Raw genomic sequence first — 17360 nt, 5'->3', positions numbered from 1 at the left:
GTTCTCAGTTTTTTTTTGTCTTTCGCAATTGAGAAGCCTTTTGCATCTTTTATTTGGCTTTTAAGATTATCGAACAAAACAAAGAAAATTTATTGGTAAATTCATAGTACAATGGATTCTGGTTAACCGGGGCAAATGTTTATGTGGGAGAATGCTTAAAGAAAATAAACTTATTAACGAACTTGCCAGGAATCCCTTTGTTTATTGGGGACACTATGCCCCTTAACTGTGGCATCAGACTGGTGCTGAACAGGTTCTAACTAGGGTCAGTTGCGTGCACTTGTGTGGCCGTTAGGTACTACACTGAGCTTTGAGTAAGCAGTTCTTAAATAGCGTCAATTGTTAGTGTTTGCGTTCGAAAAGAAGTGATCTATGTCATTGATAAATTGCCAGAAATAAGCAACAAGACAATTCAGGATTCTTTTGCTCATTGCATTTTCAAGCATTCAGGCTTGGAGATGCCAACACTGGCTGGGAGTGAAAATGAAATGGTATCACAACTTCAACAAGTTATCAACTACAATGAAATTGAAGGTATCAGCAATCACCTTGAATGTTACAATGCCAATGAAGATTAAGAATGCGATCGTCAGCAGCACTATATGAAGGCAGTCCATATATGCATAGGTGTCTGCACTGATTTTGTTCATTATGTACATTGGATGAATTCCTGTTGATAACTATTAGGAACTAATACAGTTTTTTTAGCACTCTAGTACTATTGGTAGTGTTCTAATTTGTTCTGTATTTCATTTAAATACATAATTTGTTATTTAGTTGGTCTTTTTAATACCTTTTTAACTATTTCCATGAAACTTCAGCTAAATGGGACAGTCACTTAATTGGACCAAAACGTACTGGTCCCGATGTGACCCAATTAACCTGAATCCATCGTATATATTCTCAGGTAACTGGAGCAATCTTTAAGTAGATACACAGAATTGTTTTCAACCACTGCCTTAAATGTTACCATTATTTTTCTTTACATGGCTTTCTTTCTTAACTTGCCCTCAGTTAGCTGAGGTTCTTGACAGAATTTTTACCACATGCCAAGCTGAATAAAAATTTTCCAGTTAACAGTGAGACCAGACTTCAAATATGTGAAGTTGTATTTTAAAATAAGCTACTCATGGACACTCATCTAAGCCAATATTACTCTACACATACCAAAACTTTCCTAAACTTAAGTCTTAATTAAAAGTACATATACCAAACTATATATTAAAGCAAACACATTTTTGTCAGTTTCTTTCTCCAATTTACCATGATATAAAAGTAATTTTCAGAATTTATAGTTGTTGCCACTGCATTATTTCTATCAGTTCAGTCTATCAAATTTCCATTTTCAGTGGAGGCCTGTGTTCTGGCAATGAGAGCAGCTGTAGGTATAGCATTATTTCCCCTACAATGTGTCTTAGAGGTGTGATAGTGTACCTTTCAATGAATAAGTCGACCCTTGGCTTGTATATTATTTAGCTAGTTTTAACATTCCAGAAATGGCAAACCTTAGCAATCCTCTCCCTCACCTACCAATTTCTCTTATTGGGGCTATTTAAAACTGTTGAGACCGCTTTTACGTTTTGTTTAATGGGACACAAATCAGATGAAGACAATATTTAAAAAGAATTGTAAAGGATAGTTGTCAACGAGTGACACGTCCATGGGGCCTGCACTAATTTTATCCCTGGACAAATGTTTGCGTGTGCAAAAACAAACTCCTCGTTTGCAGGATTTGATAACGCACCTTTTACCCTTTCGTGCGCTGCATTATTTTGTTGCAGTTACTGCAGATTTTGCCCGATTCCCGTGGTTTTGTTGTTGCAGCGCCTCTCAACCTGCGCTCTGCTCTACCCTGCGGCTCAGACTGCAACTCCTCAGCTGCCTCGCTCTGACGTAACCCGAAAAGCCGGTGCGGGCGGGCGGGCGCGCGCGCTCGCTCAGCCCGCCGCCGCCAGATCGAAGCCTAATTGGCGGGGCCTGGCGCCGGGCAGCGTTCGGCCCCTGTCAGGAGACGGCATCGCGCCGCGACTCACAGCACAGCCGGCTGCAACACGACGAGCAAGTTGCCGGCTTACATCGAGTGGGCCCGCCCAGCGGGGGGGAAGGGCGCCGAGATCAAGGGCGCGCCTCGGGCCCCGTACTGAGGTAATTGAAGGGCGGAACTAGGCCGGGTTAAGGCCGCAGTTAGGCCGCGGCCCTGTTCCTCCCGCCCCATTTGGCTAGTCCGACATAGGGCTTGAAATCTTAGCGGACCAAAAGGAAGAAGCGCAGCGAGATAGGAAGAAAGAGACGGGGGAAATTTCGACGCTTAGCTCGAACTTTCGGCCGTGGTGGTGGAGGAGGAGACGGCGATCCGAGAGAGAAGTTGGGAGTGAGTTCGTCTTTTGTGCGCGACCAGGTTCAATTAAGTTAAACAAAGTGAAATACCAGGGAGGAAAGGAGGGTGCGGTGACCTGAGCTGGAAGCTTAGGTGTTGGTCACCGGTTTGTGCTGAGGTAACCTCCCCCAAATCAGCGAGGACAAGCGCAGGGGGGCAGAAAACGTAATATGGCAGAAAAACAAGATGTCGGCCGCTGGGCGGGTGATTGGTGTCTGACTCCGGGGGAGGGGGGTAGTGGTGGGGGAGGGGAAGCGGCCATGATCGGCCTTCTCTCCTTTTCTCGTGTCTCAAATTCACTGCAACCCTTTCACCTTCCACGGGGCTGTGGCTCTGATGCAGTTGGAAAATAGCGTGTCTGTCTGTGTGTGTGTGCGCCGAGCACGCAGCAGAGTGATTTGCAACATTTTGCAACAGACATGACTGTCCGGATAGTGACACGCACACATTTGCCGCTCGTTTTTTGCGGTTTGAGATGGTACTCGTCTTCTCTGAGCGAGATTACCTCTAATAAAGTCACCCATTGCAAATCCTCCGATGTTGCATCTTGTTGGTTTAGCTTTAAAATATTGTTTTAATTTATTGTACTCTTAATATTTTCCGATTTAAAATATGATAAATTAGAATAGAAGATTTATATCTTTATGTTTAATATTTCTGCGTATTGTCACTAAAATGGCATTAACGGTTTTAAGCTAAATATATTTGATCTGATGTCTCCATTCCCTTTGTGCCAAGATTCACAAAAACAGTTCCCGCATTTCAAACATGTCGTGAGGTTTCCTGTTTGAAATGTGCATGTGTCATATCTGCCAACGGGCAATACCTGTGGGAAAATGCTTTCGGGGAAAAGTGGTTAAATCTTCTTTAATTCTGTAATTTTACAAGAGCCTATTTAGAATAATGTTTCGACAGTAAAGCATGTTTTGTGCAATCCATTAAATATTATCAGTGTTGATAGAAAAGAATAATATGGATCCTAGAAATATGACCTAAAACAGAAACATTTGGAAATACTTGCCAAGTTAGGAGGTATTGGTGTAAACAATGGAGGTGATCAATGACCAAAGGTCACACATTTGATATACTTACTGTTTCTTCTACTAAGGTGCAATCAAACCTGGTGATTATTTTCAGTGTTTCCATTTTATCCTCATGGTGCAGGAACAAGAGTTGATGGGTTTATGGTGTTAGTTTCCTTATACTTTTAATATAGTTTCCCTGAAGTTTGTATTAATTTGCTGAAATTGCAGCAAATCAAATATCTCGTTTTAAGGCAACTACAAAAATTATAATAAATACTTTTTGGTGATTGCATTGGAGTTTCTTATCCAGCTATTATTGGTTGAAATGGATTGTACTTTGGAAATATAACTGCTGAATATCTGACTTCTAACAATGTGATATCTGACCTGTGAAATTATAACTGCAGGGATAATGTGACAGTTGTGTATTACTATATATTGTGCAGTAAATATTGGTTGTCAGTCATTCTCAATAGAAAAACTGTTTACTGCTACAAGCAGCAGCTTGTAATTTTAGGCGTCCACATATGCCAGTGGTATAATTTTGTAATCTTGACATTTCTAGGATGAAAATCTTTGACTGGGCTCTTATTGTCCAATGTTGCATCTGTGCCTGTTTCTCAAATATCTGGTTATAACAATACAGTGCCGTGTACAGTACTACAATTTCCCATAAAGACAGGAATTACAGTAAAAAGTATTGTGATAATTATTTCACCTACCTTGTGCTCTCATAGGCATTCTCTCCATCAGATGTATTTTGAGCAAACTATATTTGACATAAGTAGTTTTCAGTGCAGAAGTTCTAGCTTTTTGGCTGGTTATAATATGATGTAAATTCATACAGAATTATCATTGAATTGTTAAGTAGAATTTGTTCAAAATCAGAATCCTGAACTTAAGTTTTGATTTTTAAATGACTTATGATGCCATCTAATTGTACAAATGTTTTTACACTGGATCTGAGAAACTGGTTGTAGATGATCTGAAATTAAACTGTATTGAAAGAAATCAAAAGAATGCTGCAAATTATTTTCAAAACACCCCATCTTGATATTGTGCAAACAAAATAATTCCTTTTAAAATGTTGATTTAAAATAAAAGTAAATTGGTTTATTATTGTCATGTGTACCAAATTACACTGATAAAGTTGCCTTGTATACATTCCATACAAATTGTTTCATTTCAACAGTACATGGAAAAATAATAACAAAATGCAGAAAAGGGTATTACAGAGAAAGTGAGTGTAGACAGTAAGGTGCAATGACATAAAAAGGTAGTTTCAATAGTCTTATAACAGTGTTATAGAAGCTATCCTCAATTCTGGTGTTATGTGCTTTCAAATGTTTGTACTTATTACCTTTGGGAAAGGGGAAGAAGAGAATGAATATCTGAGGTTGGTGGGAATCTGGGAAATGTAGACAAAGTCGATAGAGGGATAGCTGGTTTCCATGATGTGCCGAGTTGCTCACAACTCTGGTTATTGCGGTCACAGGGCATTTTACAAACTAAGCCATGATACCTCTGAATAGAATGCCTTCAATGTTGCATCAATTTAAAAATTGGTGAAGGTCAAAGGGGACATGTTAAATTTCTTTGGTATCCTGAGAAAGTAGAGGCATTGGTGAATTTTCTTGGCCCTGATATCTATCTGGTTAGATGAGGTCAATCTACTGGTGACGTTCACTCCTCGTAACTTGAAGTTCTCAAGCCCCTTAACCTCAGTACCATAATGTAAATATGGATCTACAACAGGATTTTGCTTTTGCTTTCCATTTAGTAAGCTTCAGTTTTAGTCAACTATTTAAAAGTTCCAGGTACATTTATTATCAAAGCATGTACGCAGTATACAACCCTAAGATTCCCACAGACAACCAGGAAACAAAGAAGCCCGTGGAACGTGTTCAAAGAAAACATTAAACACCCAACTCACAAAAAAGCACAAATTATGCAAATGACAAAAAATGAGCAAAACACACAATATAAAACATCAAAAAAAAGAGTCCTTGAAACAGTCTAGGAATGTTGAGTTGAGTTCAGTTCAATTTAGCACTGTCATTCATTGACTGTCGGCCAAGAGCCAGTCCACCTCAATCAAAATAGCAATAAAAAAAAGAGTAACCAGAAACAAGTAACCTGAACTGCAGAGTCCCATCCACAAACCACATTGATTAATCCTTGCCCTGGACCTAAGACACCGGCACCATCCTCTGGCAGTGGCAAGCTAGAGGGAGAGAGAGGCCAATCACGCATAGGCAGATACCACTGAACACCCGCTCGCCTTCTACTCTCGTCATTATTGATTTGATTTCAATCTTGCTCAATGCTTTAAACGGCAAGAAATAGAGTCTCCAGGTTTTGTGGTCACCAGGCCACTTACCCCACTCAGAAACTCACTGTATTCCCTTGGAGACAGCAAAGTGCCAGGTCACACAATCGGTCTGAAAACACACCACCAAAATGTAAATTACAGGTTCCAATGGCACACAGCTTAGTAGAAGAATGATATTTGAAAGAGGTAAAAGTAGTACTTTTGTAAACTGTCCGTAGGTCGCTCACGCCATCTTCTTCTAAAAGCAGAATGCCACTGCATTCCCGTTTAAATTTTGGCATAGTGTGTTCTGGTATTATTGGTTATCAGAACATACTTCTTTCAGATAATTAAGGTGTCATTATTAGGCTTTTCATGGGTTTTTAGGTGGTTGAATATGTATGTTGATATAACAGCACCCAATTTAGCACCTCACTCTGAAATTTCTTTTTCCTCCACAATCTTGCTTAAAACCTACTTTTCTTTTTGGATTGGCATCCATTTATTTCTGACCACCCCTCTGAGGTGGCTTGGGAAGTTTTATACAAATCCAAGGTATATAGGTGATGAGTTAGGCTTGAGATTTTATAATTTTGTTTTGCACCTCAGTTATATGTGACTGCTGCAAAGTAAATAAAATTAAGCATTGAAGGAAAAAGATCATAAATGTATAGCCTTGTGAAAGATTTTAATGAGAAATGTGCAAGTGACATATCCTCTGTTCATGATGGCCTGATTAAATTTGCATTGACCAATAGTGCTTCACTCTTTAGTATGACTAAGGAAAATAGTAAACAACAGATTAAAATAGATTCATTTTATAATATGCATTTTTCTAAACTGATGCTTTTAAATAGAACTTTTTTCATGTGAACAGCAGTATAAGGTCAAACCAATCTGCATTTGGAAATTTGTATTTGCAGGAGCAAGTGAGTTTAGAATTGGCAGTGTTTTTTTTAAGACTAGAGTTAGTCCTGGAGCTGGTATTGTGTTACTCTTATTTTGCATAGTTTGAATTGCAAACAAAGATTTTGTTACTTCTAATATAGAATCAATTTAATTTTTCCTATGCTTTTTAGGTTGCTGGGGATTAGTTTTAATCCTGAAGTTTAATAGAGTATGCTTTTGATCACCATGTACTTTTATTTTTGGATGATAACAGAAATTGCTGTAGATTTAAAGTTATGATTGGGCTTTGAAATTCTGTATGCCCCTTGTACTGAATTTTCTGTTTGGTATCTTTTCAATTGCTATCTAGGACTGAATAGGAAGCTTATTTGCCTTTTGTCATTTTGGGTAGAAACAATGTGTGCCATAGCCTGAGAAAGGGAGTTCTAGTGATGACCTTGTTGATGTGTTTTTGGTACAATTCACCTCTTTTTGCTGTCTGCAAGACCATGCCCTATATGCAACAGCAGGAATTCTGCAGATGCTGGAAATTCAAGCAACACACATCAAAGTTGCTGGTGAACGCAGCAGGCCTGACGAAGGGTCTCGGCCTGAAACATCGACTGTACCTCTTCCTAGAGATGCTGCCTGGCCTGCTGCGTTCACCAGCAACTTTGATGTGTGTTGTTACCATTCCCTATATGACTGTTTTGTCCCACCCCATTCTCTTCTTGCAAATGCAGTAGGTGCCACACTTGATTTTACATTATCTCCTTCACCACCATCCAAAAAATGAATCAACCTTGTGAGGCAAAGATTCGTGTGCACCTCCTCCAACATTGTTACATTCAGTGCTCCCAATGTGGTCTCCTTTACATTAGCAAGATTTAGTGTAGACTAGGCAAACAATTTACAGAGCACCTGAGTTCCTGCACTATTTGCACTGCCATCCCAAGTTCCTAGCTGCATGCCATTTCAACTGCCCATTCTCCACTGCCAGGGTGAGGCCCAACTCAGACTAGGTGATTGACACCTCATTGTGCCTGGGTAGTCTACAACCCAGTAGTATAAATATTAAATTTTCCAATTTCTGGTAACTTTTAAAGCTCAAAGTAAACTTAGTATCAAAATACATATATATCACCATATAAAAAACTGAGTTTCATGTTCTTGTGGGCATACTCAATAAATCTAATAATCATAATAGGATCAGTGAAAGACCACACACAAATCATGGACAATCTGTGCAAAAGACAACAAACTGCACAGATACAAAAATAAATAATTATTATAATGGATAAATAAGCAATAAATATGGAGAACATGAGATGAAGAGTCTTTGAAAGTGAGCCTGCAGGTTGTGGGAATAGTGTAGTTTTTGGGGCAAGAGGAGCTGAGCAAAGTCATCCCCTCATGTTGAGCCTGATGGCTGAGGGGTAATAACTGTAACTCCTGTCTAATTTTCATGGCTTTTATTATGTCCTTTATATGTATGCCAATGATGATAAATGTGAACCTGATCTTCCAATTGACCTTTGCTCCTCCCATTCTTGTTCCCTTTCCCAATCTCTCTCTCCAGCCCCACCCTCCCCTACGACCTGTTCCTATACTCCATGTTTCATCCACTATCGCCCACTGGATCCTCTCTTTCCCTACCCCCATATAGTTCCCTCTGCTTTTTTCCCTCCTAATTGTTCCCATTATCATCTTCCTTACTTGTCTTGCTGTGCACAATAGCATCCATTTTTCTTATCCAATAGTCGTCACTTTAACTTAAAATAATTCCATGTTTAAAACAGGTATCTTGAGTTGTAATGAAGTTTATGTATATGAAAGTTAATATTGATCACTATTGAACCTTGAAGCTCTTTATTGCTTGATTTAGATGAGTATTGTTTCTGATAATTAACAATTACATGAATTTCACGTTCAAGTTGATTTGTAAGTAATAGTGACTAAAAGTTATTTCATCTATATTTTGGCTGCGGGAAAAATGCAGCAGTTTGTAATTCAGTGCAACTTTGTAGATCTACTGTCCTGCTCATTGGTAACGGCTAAGCATTTGGATCATTATGGTTTTTTGATGTAATGCAGCAGGTTTATGGAAAGTTGTGCATTACATGATTGATGCTAGGGAAAAAGACACATTAAAACAATTGAATGTCACAGGCACATTTGCAATGTATCACCTTACAGAATTACTAAAGATGTAAGTAGTTTTCTTTTCCCTATTGTCAAGACTTTTAACAGTTTTTTGGTTGCTGGTTTGCGGTAGCACTGAGTCTAGTATTTGACACATTTGCAGTGCCAGACCATCTGTACACATTACCCTCCAAAACCTTCTTGCAGATTGGTTATTAACTATCAAATAAGTCTCTGTAATTTTCACATAGTTACTTGAGATCGGCATCTTGAATGATTGCTTGCATGGATTTGAGCCTGACTTGCAGTGGCCACAAAATCCACATGTACATTGTCAGTATTAAAGAATTCTACACAGATCTTAAGTTTGATGCAATGGTCAACCTGTTTACAACAAAAGAAACAGCTCAGTACAACTGATTGCTCTTTTCTTCTTTTTATGGCTTAACCTGTAGTAACACTTGTACTGGATTCCAGTTACTTGGGTCATTGGTTAATCGGGGAAGCCACTTGTTTAGGACAATTCTTAAAGAATTCGAAACTAATAGAGAGATGTTCAGGATTCCCTTTGTTTACTTGGGACACTAATTAAATAGGCAGGAGACCTAAAGAAATTAGCATCAGACCTGTACAATTGTGTGCCCATTAGACACTACATCATGCTTAGAGCAAACAGTTTTTAAATAGTGTCAGTTGCATGTATTTGTGTTTTTAATAAAAAATAGTGAATTTTGTCACTGATAGTTGGCAAGAAATAGCAGTAAGACAATTCAGAACTCTTTTGCTCACTGAGGTTTCAAGAACTCAGGCTTGAAGATGCTAGAAATGGCTGGGAATCAAAATGAAACTATTTCACTACTTCAGAGGTTAACTAAAAAATTTAAGGTATTGACAATCATCTTGAATGTTACAATGATCTGGAGGATGCAGTCATCGAACGGATTATATGAGGGCAATTCATTATCTACACTGAGGTGTCTGTGCTGATTTTGTTCATTTACAGCCAATCAAAAGAACACAGTAGCATACAGTGGATCCATTCCTCCCTCAATAACTTAGGAATGAATACAGTTTTATAGTGCTGTAGTACTGTTGGCAGTGTTCTAATTTGTTTTGTGTTTTATTTAAATACGTAATTTGTTACTTAGTTTCTCATTTTTATACCTCTAACTATTTCCATGAAACTTTGGCTAATTGGGGCAGCTACTTAATTAGTACAAAATGTACTGGTCCCAATGTGCCCCAATTAACTGGAATCAACTGTATTTCTTTTCCATTATTTTTTATGTTCCCTGACGGGTGACAAAAGCTCAAAGTACATTTCACATATGTTTCAATAAGAACATGATTTAAAAGTGTCTCCTCCCTTGATATTTTGGTCTTGTATGCGCTCGACACTGCAATACAAGCAACTGAGCCAATGTTTCCGGCCGAGACCCTTCATCAGGACTGGATAGGAAGGGGAAAGAAGCCAGAATAAGGTGGTGGGAGAAGGGAAGGAGTACAAACTAGAAAGTGATAGAGGAGGGGAGATGAAGTGAGAGGCTGGAAGGTGACAGATGGAAAAGGTAAAGGGCTGAAGAAGGAATCTGATAAGAGAGGCAAGTGGATCGTGGGCGAAAGGGAAGGAGGAGTGCCGGAGGAAGGTGATAGGCAGGTGAAGAGAAGAGAAAAGGTTAGAGGGGAGCCAGAATAGGGAGGGGCAAGGGGGAAACATTACTGGAAGTTAAATTGATGTTCATGCCATCAGGTTGGAGGCTACGGAAACAGAATATGGGGTGTTGCTCTTACAAGCAGAGAGTGGCTTCATCATGGCAGTAGAAGAGGCCAATAACCATGGAATTAAAATGGTTGGCCACAGGGAAATCCTGCTTGATGTGAGAAGGTGCTTGACAAAGCAGTCCCCATTCTACATTGGCTCTAACCAATCTAGAGGAGGCCTCATCAGGAGCACCAAACAGAGTAGATGACTCCAGTAGATTTCCAGGTAAAGTATTGCATTACCTGGAAGGACTGTTTGGGGCCCTGAATGGAGGTGAGGGAGGAAGTCATTGGGCAGGTGTAGCAGGCTTCAGCCGCTTACAGGGATAGGTGCCAGGAGGAAGATTAGTAGGGAGGGACGAATGGTCAGAGGAATCAGAGAGAGAGAGAGAGAGCGATCCTTGCAGAAAGCAGAGAATGGGTAGGAGATAAAGATATGTTTGGTGGTAGGGTCCCATTGAAGATGGCGGAGGTTGGGGAAAAGGACGCACTGGATGCGGAGACTCACGGATGATTGTTAAGGGCGAGGAGCTCTGCCCCTGTTAAAGTAGTGGAAATAGGGTACGGGTGAACGTCCAGGAAATAGAGTGAGGGCAGAATCAGTAACTCTTACAGTAGTTTATTGAGTTAGCAGTTAAAGAAGCTTGCACACTTTCTATTGAACATCTTTTGTTTTGGCTTCATGAAATTGAGCAATTTGATTTTATTTATTGTTAGTTACCTGGCTCCAGAAAGCTAGATATTTGATGCTCCTTAACAGGTAAAAGAAATTCTCCTAACTGGTTAATAAATGAATTGTTTTGATTGAATTAGAATAGCACCCTTTAGTTATTTATCATTTACTTGATTGAAGAGTCCGGCTTTTTGGATGTTTGCACTGTACTTGAGTTCATGCATAATCGATTCTGGACTGCTTGTGAAAATTATGCACAAAATTTGCATTTCTGGGAATATAGTAAATATATGTAACTGAAGTAATATAGAGATTATTTTTCACTTAGAGTGAAAGAAGTGAATATTTTATAATGATAATGGATAGCCTTTTAAGTTTTCGATTTCTGTTAGTCCATCAGCATAGGCTCTGGAAAACTAAGGGTTAATCCTTTTTTAATTAAAATGTTGGTATCTTGAAGTACTGTAGACATCATACATTTAGTGTCAGCTTAAAAAAATCTAGCCACTGTCTCATTGGTGATTTTTCCTGCACTATTAATTCTGTTTTCCAAACTTTATTGGCTAGTACACTCTTGTAGATTTTATGTGTGTGTATATATCTATATATATATATATAAAATATGTCTATAAACTGCTTCCTTTACAGTTTTGAGGTTAGAAACAAACAATACCGTGATTTAGAATTTTCTGTTACTTATATGCTTTAACCAGACAGACTGGTTTATCAATAACTTTTGTTTTCCCTGAAGTGCCTTTTAATTCTTTTTGGGGAAGTCATGATTTAACTATAGGATAGCCCTGAAATAGCAAATGTGCACATCGATTTAACAAATAAAGACCTCTAGCTGCATCAGCTGGGAAATATTTATATTTATGCCCAATGCTATACCCTTGTCAGGCTAAATATGTAGTAAAGAGATTTGACTAAGGATTTAATTAACTAAGGAATAAAGCTGTACCGTACAATGATGTTTTATATTTCAATGATTGGTTTATTTATGTTTGCATTTAATTAAGATTGAAAGGTATGGGGATTGAAATGTTGTTAGACAGATGGAGAGGTATGTTTAAACTTGACATTAAACAGTCACTGATAGGAAGGGGACCAATGGTTCGGACTGTTTCCAATTTATAGACTGCTCTGAAGACTGAATAACCTCAGCTGAGTGGAGGCCACATGTCTCACTGAAGAAAATCAAAGGAAGAGTTATTGCTGGCCAGCTGTTGCCAAGCATATTATAAATTCAAATCTGCTTGTGCATGTTGGTGAAGTAGAAGTACAGTCTATCAAACATCTGCCATTGAGTCCTAGACTGTCTTTTCCACTAAAAACTCCTTTTTTTTTTCAACCTAGCACTATGTAGGACATGCTATATAATTTGAACCCCTATCTATGTATTACCTTTGAGGCATTTTATGGTCTAAAACATAAAAGTTCAGAATTGTACTTAATATTTATGGAAGTTTCTGAGAAGAAAACATGATTTGCTTCATAAAAGTTGGTAATAACTAAATGGCAGGTCTTTTGTTGGCAGATATTTTGGTGTTTAAATGAAGGTACAAAAAGTTCTCAAGCTTATTAGTTCCTATATAAACTAATCTTTTACAAAATAAGTCCTTTTAATATTCATCATGATATATTTAGAGAAATTTTTGAGATCAAGCTTGATTCTCAGTTCGAAAATAAGGTTTATTGTACAGTGGTTACGTTGATTGTGGAACACAAATAGTGTATTTTCATTTCCTTGTGATCTTTTGAATTCAAAGTTCCCTTTTTCTTCAAAGGAAGTAATAAGCAGGCATAAGATATTGTTTAAAATGTGTCCATAAAGATTGTTGTTGAATGCTATTTGGTTTACTAATTTCCATTAGACTTATGACAATAAAATTGATATGGTTATGGGTGTCAGTTCCCTTGTTCAAAGGTTCAAAGGTCCAAGTGAATGTTAGAGAAATTATACAATATACATCCTGAAATGCTTTTTCTTCACAAACACCCATGAAAACCGAGAAGTGCCCCAAAGAATGAACAACAGTTAAATGTAAGAAGCCCAAAGTCCCCCCTCCCGCGTGTAAATGGTGGCAAGCAACGATTCCCCCTCCCCCCACCAGCAAAAAAAAAGACATATCGGTACCGTCACCAAGCCCAAGCGTGTGCTAAGCAATAGCAAAGACACAGACCATTTTTACCCTAAAGGCTTCGCATTTCATTCAACATTCGACAAACCACAGGTTCTCTCCCTCCCTGGCACGGGAAAGGGAGGTGTCCCCTATTTCCACAGCGAGCAGGAGACATAACAATAACCCGCTGGTTTACGATGTTAAAAGTCTGCTTTTTTCGAGCTCTGTGTCCGAAGATCGCAAAGACCTTGGGTCTTCAGGCCCACAGTGAAAGATTTTCCGGCCTCCTGATGACACAAGTCTCCTGCCGTGACACCGACCCTTGATCCGCCCATTGACAGAGCCCCGAGATCTTAGGCTTCCAAACACAAGCGAGACTCTCAGGCCAAACCCTTAGCATGTTGAATAATGGCCTGTCGTAGAACCCCGAGAATGGGTCCCATTCCTGCAAAGAACCGAAGCCTGCGTGTTAATCCAGGTCAGGGTCTTCAAAGGAACCCTGAAAGAGAAAAATAAAGATATTAACGGTGGAAATAGAGCTGTTTCTGAAGATACAAGCAAAGGAGTCGCCGTTAGGCACCATTAACCCTCCAAAGCTCTTGTGCTGTATATAATGTGGGGTTAGCGTCCATCATTGTCTCTGACAATTCAGCTTTGCTAAGTGGGATTGATTAAGAATAGATTTAGCATTTCAGAACTGGGGAATCAGGGAACCAATTAAAAGATTTGTATCCGGATTTAATGATGTGGTCTTTCCTTTGTCAGCCCATCAAGACATACAGTGGCATGCAAAAGTTTGGGGCACCCCGGTCAAAATTTCTGTTACTGTGAATAGTTAAGTGAGTAAACGGTGAACTGATTTCCAAAAGGCATAAAGTTAAAAATGACACATTTCTTTAATACTTTAATCAAAAAAACTTTTATTTCCATCTTTTACAGTTTCAAAATAACAAAAAAGGAAAAGGGCCTGAAGCAAAAGTTTGGGCACCCTGCATGGCAGTACTTAGTAACACCCCCTTTGGCAAGTATCACAGCTTGTAAACGCTTTCTCTAGCCAGCTAAGAGTCTTTCAATTCTTGTTTGGGGGATTTTCACCCATTCTTCCTCGCAAAAGGCTTCTAGTTCTGAGATTCTTGGACCGTCTTGCATGCACTGTTCTTTTGAGGTCTCTCCACAGATTCTCGATGATGCTTAGGTCAGGGGACTGAGAGGGCCATGGCAAAACCTTCAGCTTGCGCCTCTTGAGGTAGTCCATTGTGGATTTTGAGGTGTGTTTAGGTTCATTATCCTGTTGTAGAAGCCATCCTCTTTTCATCTCCTCTACTGTAAAGATGAAGCCACACTCAGGTTGGAGGAACAACACCTTATATTCCGTCTGGGTAGCCTCCAACATGATGGCATGAACATTGACTTCTCTAACTTCCGCTAATGCCCCACTTCCCCCTCGTACCCCATCTGTTGCTTATTTTTATACACACATTCTTTCTCTCACTCTCCTTTTTCTCCCTCTGTCCCTCTGAATATACCCCTTACCCATCCTCTGGGCCCCCATCCCCCCGTCTTTCTTCCCGGACCTCCTGTCCCGTGATCCTCTCGTATCCCTTTTGCCTATCACCTGTCCAGCTCTTGGCTCCATCCCTCCCCCTCCTGTCTTCTCCTATCATTTTGGATCTCCCCCTCCCCCTCCAACTTTCAAATCCCTTACTCACTCTTCCTTCAGTTAGTCCGGACGAAGGGTCTCGGCCTGAAACGTCGACTGCACCTCTTCCTAGAGATGCTGCCTGGCCTACTGCGTTCACCAACAACTTTAATGTGTGTTGCTTGAATTTCCAGCATCTGCAGAATTCCTGTTGTTTGCTCTTTTCATCTTCGCCTTTTTTACTGATGGTGTGATATTTGCTTCCAGAATTTGCTTGTATTTAGTTGAATTCATTCTTCCCTCTACCAGTAAATGTTCCCCATGCCACTGACTGCAACACAAGCCCAAAGCATGATTGATCCACTCCCGTACTTAACAATTGGAGAGGTGTTCTTTTCATGAAATTCTGCACCCTTTTTTCTCCAAACATACCTTTGCTCATTGCAGCCAAAAAGTTCTATTCAAAAGGTTCAAAGGAACATCTAAACAAGCCTGATGCATTTTGGAAACAAGTCCTGTGAACTGATGAGGTTAAAATAGAACTTTTAGGCCACAATGAGCAAAGGTATGTTTGGAGAAAAAAGGGTGCAGAATTTCTTGGAAAAAAACCCTCTCCAACCGTTAAGCATGGGAGTGGATTGATCATGCTTTGGGCTTGTTTTGCAGCCAGTGGCATGGGGAACATTTACTGGTAGAGGGAAGAATGAATTCAATTAAATACCAGCAAATTCTGGAAGCAAACCTCACACTGTCTGTAAAAAAGCCGAAGGTCAAAAGAGGACGGCTTCTACAACAGGATAATGAACCTAAACACACCTCAAAATCCGCAATGGACTACCTCAAGAGGCGCAAGCTGAAGGTTTTGCCATGGCCCTCATAGTCCCCTGACCTAAACATCATCGAGAATCTGTGGATAGACCTCAAAAGAGCAGTGCATGCAAGATGGCCCAAGAATCTCACAGAACTAGAAGCCTTTTGCAAGGAAGAATGGGTGAAAATCCCCCAAACAAGAATTGAAATACTCATAGCTGGCTACAGAAAGCGTTTACAAGCTGTGATACTTGCCAAAGGGGGTGTTACTAAGTATTGCCATGCAGGGGGCCCAAACTTTTGCTTCAGACCCTTTTCTTTTTTTGTTATTTTGAAACTGTGAAAGATGGAAATAAAAAAAAGTTTTCTTGCTTAAAATATTAAAGAAATGTGTCATCTTTAACTTTATGCCTTTTGGAAATCAGTTCATCTTTTACTTGCTTAGCTATTCACAGTAACAGAAATTTTGACCAGGGGTGCCCAAACTTTTGTATGCCGCTGAATGATGAGTGCAGAAGAAAATATTCAGGGCAACTCTTCATTTATCGATAACTAAGAATTTAACTGGTAATTTTGCAAAATATGCTGCTCTTTGCTAAGGGATCAGATGATTTTTCCAGTTTGTAAGTGATGATCAGCAATGAAATAATATAGAAGAAGACAATGAATGACACTACTGTTTGCAGAATCTCAGATGGCAGTGAAGAGGCATGTGGGAGTGAGATGGATCAGCTGGTTGAGTGATGTTGCAGCAATAGACTTACACTCAATGTCAGCAAGACCAAAGAATTGATTTTGAAATTCAGGAAGGGAAAGTTGAGAGAACACGCACCAGTCCTTATTGATGGGTCGGCAGTGGAAAGGGTGAACAGCTTTAAGTTCCTGGGCATCAACATCTCAGAGAATTTACCCAGTACCTGACACAAAGAGGGAAAAAAAGGCATACCACCATCTATACATCATTAGGAGTTTGAGGAGTCACCAAAGACTGTAGCAGTTTTTAACAGATGTACAGTGGAAAGCATTCTGACTGTTTGCATCAGTAAATGGTCCGGCTTAGGAACTCCTGCATAGAGGGTTATGGACTCAGCCAGCTCCATCACTGGCACAACCTCCCTCACCATCAAGGACATCTTAAGATCCTCACCATTTGGGACTTGTCCTCTTCACATTACTGTAATCGGGGGCAGGGGGCAAGTGCCAGAACCTAAAGTCCATGAACATCGCCTCACTATTCCTCTTTCACACTATTCATGCACATTTATTCATTTATTTTTTTGTGGCATAGTAATTTTTATGTCTTGCATTGTGCTGATGGCGTGAAACAACAAATTTCAGCAGTACAGTGATAATAAACGTGATTTCAGATTCTGACATAGTTACTAGTTATGCGTCCTTTGCATAGCTAAGATTAAGCTGTTTTCTGGAAATTCCTCTAAGGCCAATGGGCTCTGACAGCATTCCAGCTACAATATGAAAAAACTGCTCCAGACAGGCTGTGTGCTTCACTTTCAGTCAGAGTAAAAGATAATGGGATATACTCAAAGCCTCTCTTGTGGGGAGATGCAACTTAAGTAGCAAAGTAGAAAACTGGTGGGAATCTCAGGTTCA

At 39.6% G+C, this 17360-nt stretch overlaps 1 protein-coding gene across 5 annotated transcripts in view; it reads left to right on the top strand.

The window, feature by feature from the left end:
• Positions 1-1875: 1875 nt before the first annotated feature.
• znf711 (zinc finger protein 711) overlaps positions 1876-17360 on the top strand; it is a 58595-nt gene continuing 43110 nt past the window's right edge. For 3 of the 5 annotated variants that reach the window (XM_072270543.1, XM_072270542.1, XM_072270541.1), the window contains exon 1: positions 1876-2145. The gene's annotated coding sequence lies outside the window, so the exon portion shown is untranslated. The other 2 variants (XM_072270539.1, XM_072270540.1) reach the window with 2 other exon arrangements.

Source organism: Mobula birostris, chromosome 10, assembly GCF_030028105.1.
Source record: "Mobula birostris isolate sMobBir1 chromosome 10, sMobBir1.hap1, whole genome shotgun sequence".
In the NCBI taxonomy this organism is placed as follows: domain Eukaryota; kingdom Metazoa; phylum Chordata; class Chondrichthyes; order Myliobatiformes; family Myliobatidae; genus Mobula; species Mobula birostris.
This window is presented reverse-complemented; position numbering and strand designations above follow the sequence as displayed.